This window comes from Sus scrofa, chromosome 8 (assembly GCF_054392235.1).
Source record: "Sus scrofa isolate SSC_HxYL_T2T_F1_AM1 chromosome 8, Sscrofa_HxYL_maternal_Yorkshire_Landrace_v2.0, whole genome shotgun sequence".
In the NCBI taxonomy this organism is placed as follows: domain Eukaryota; kingdom Metazoa; phylum Chordata; class Mammalia; order Artiodactyla; family Suidae; genus Sus; species Sus scrofa.
The window spans coordinates 95,639,283-95,642,351 of NC_139390.1; the positions used below are offsets into that span (position 1 = coordinate 95,639,283).

General features: G+C 35.4%; 1 pseudogene; it reads right to left on the minus strand.

Moving 5' to 3' along the window:
• Positions 1 to 205: 205 nt before the first annotated feature.
• Positions 206 to 447, minus strand: LOC146400952 (V-type proton ATPase subunit e 1 pseudogene; annotated as a pseudogene).
• Positions 448 to 3,069: the final 2,622 nt, after the last annotated feature.

The window sequence follows — 3,069 nt, forward strand, 5'->3', positions numbered from 1 at the left end:
CAAAGTGTAAAAAAAAATAAATAAATAAAGGTGATAGGAAAAAAATAGTGCACTGCAGAAAAAGATATTCAAATGAATGTTTAAGGCAAGCTGGTAGCCAAAATAGGCTCAAGGAGTGTGGTCTGGGTATGGAGGTGATTTTGCAACTGAGGGGAATTTTCTTCATCATCTCAGTCACTGCATACTAGAGAGCAGGTCTTCTTCCTCAAGGCCAACAATGCTTGTGGTAGTAGATGGTTTCATTTCTCAACTGTGTTCCAAAGAGAGGTGGAGTTGGGCCAGAATTGCAATCAGCAAAAGAAATAGCAGTAAACTGAACAGGTCACCAACATGATAATGATAATGACCTGGCTGAGACCCTTAGGGATGAACCAGGGTACTGAGAAGCCACTGAAGTCTTAGAACATGCTCCTCCCAATGAGGCACCATGAGGCCCTTATACACCATGGTTGCTATAGGAGCTGCCAACCCTGTCATACACCTCACTTTGGTCGATTTTTCAAAAATGTTAAAAGTGAATACAGTAATAGTGCTCACATATCAGGGTTTTCCAACATAAGTTTAGAAAGGCAAAAAGGAAGTGTCAAAATCCGGCTAAGAAAAGATATGAATCTAAATGGAACTGAGGTAATTTTTTCAGACTTAATCCAATGTGCTTGAACTATCCAGAAGAGAATGTGACTTTGTATCTTTCCAACTCATTCGTAAACAGCCTTTTCATCCTTTTGGCCTTTGGAGGGTATCGTTTTGAGATAGCAGTACTCACCAATGAAGGCAATAAAGTCTACTAGTGTATTGGTTTCCTGTTGCTGCTACAGCAATTTATGACAAATTCATGTTTATTATCTAACAGTTTCTGTAGGTGGTGGGTTTCTTTAGGTGTGGGTATCTCATTGCTTTAGAAGTCAAGTGAGCTAGGCAAATTCCTCTGCTTAGTCTCACAATGTCGAAATCTAGGTGTCAGCAGGACTATGCCCCCCTCTGGAGGCTCTATGTAAGAATCCATTTCCTGGCTTTTGCAGGGTATTCATAAAATTTGGTTTCACGTAGCTGTAGGACTGTCTGTAAGGCTTGTCCTCAAAGACAGCAGTAGTGGGTAAGTCCTCATGACTCTATTCTCCTGCCTCTTCTGTTTATAAAGGGCCCAACTGATAGCCTAGAATGACTTCCTTAATTTAAAGTCAGTTGATTAGCAACCTTATGTCCTTATGCAAAGTCCCCTTTGTCACAGAAGGAAGGTAACATTCACAGGTATAGCACCAGGGGATGAAGATCATGGGGACCAAAATCCTGCCTACCATACTAATCTTATAGTGTTGGCTTAATAATAGAGCATATGCTTTGGGAACCAGGTGAGTAGAAGATGAGTTTGTAAACCTCCATGGTAATTGAAAAGCTTAATCTGTTTTCCTTCACAATTCTGCAACTAGCAAAATACCTAAAAGCAAAGCCGGTATCTTTTTCAAGAGCTTCCTTTTTTTTTCTCTCCTTCTCCTTTCTCTTTCTCTCCTTCCTTCCTTCCCCCCTCCATCTTTCTTTCTTTCCTTCTTTTCTCTAATTCAACATGTGAATAATCAACTTGAGCTCCTCAAATTTTACTCAGTGGCGCATGACTAATATGATTTTAGCCTGGATAAATGTTAATATCATTTCAATAGTTAACCGTTACAACTCTAGAAAAGCCTCAATGCTTTCAAAATAGTTATTTTGGGCAACATGGCTTTCCATACTCCCATCAAACTGAATTAGTTAGAGTATGTCATATATTAATGAACAAATAATCTGCTTTATATAAGATAGACAGCAATTGAACTTTGGTAAACAGTTGTCAAAAGTTGATATGTAAGCTTTAAAATAATCAGTATCAAGCTAATGTTTTTAAGAGCATCATTATTTTATACTGGCTTTTTATCAAGGCATTAAATTGTTTGATTTTCTTTGCAGTATTTGAATGACCATGTAAATCCCTCCAACAATATTATATTATTTCCTAATCCAGTTCTTTACTTGTGTGCATATTAAATTGTTTCTTTTTATTTTCAAATGTAGACTATATTAAATTTCATTTTCATTTTTAAGCATTTTTTCCTTTTAATATTTTTTATTCTTTACTCATTAATGCATTTGAAGATATGAGATTACTGGCTCCAAGTGGAATGAGAGAGACTTTCTAGCTATTTTTCAAATAGAAATCTATCAATATTATCATCAGTGATATAGGAGAATCATCAATTCCACTATATTATATCAATATATCATTATTTTTTGAAGTTTTTCCAATTTTGAAAAAAAAAATCTTTGTTTAAATATGTGAAATTTTATGTTCCTACTCTTTAATCTTTAATCTTGTTTTCTCTCCCTTTCCTTTTTTTTTTTCTTTTTATGGCTGTACTTGGGACATAGGCAAGTTCCTGGGATTGTAGGGGTGGAATTGGAGCTGCAGCTGCTGGCCTACCACAGCCACAGCAATGCCAGAACTAGGCCACTTCTATGACCTAAGCTATAGCTTGCAGCAATGCTGGATCCTTAACCTGCTGAGCAAGGCCAGGGATAAAACCCACATCCTCACGGACACTGTGTCGGGTTCTTAAACTGCTAAGCCACAATGGAAACTTTCAAAATCTGGATTCTGAGAATGGAGATTAAAAATAGATGGTTTCCTTAGGGAATTATATATAAATATCTTCCCTAGACTAAAAATAGTTATGCAACCTAAAGGAAATTGGTCAATTCAGGCTTAAAAATGACTAAATTGAACAATCTTTGTCACAGTCTGATTCTTTAAAGAACTATTCTTTATATAAAAAAAGATACACTTTTTTTTTTTTTTCAAACCTTGACCTACACAATGATGTTGGAAAAAATGAGATAATGAAAAGCCATTGATTTATATTATGGAAAGAATCACATAAAATTTTGCTGTTATTAACTTTTGTTTTAAATTTAGCTAAAATAAAATTATTACCTAAGGATTTCTTTGCTCCTCTGCTTGATTTAAACCTAATAAGCCTAACTTTTTTTCCATTTGTTTATTTTCCTCTCAACATCATAAAATATCTAAAGAGTAAT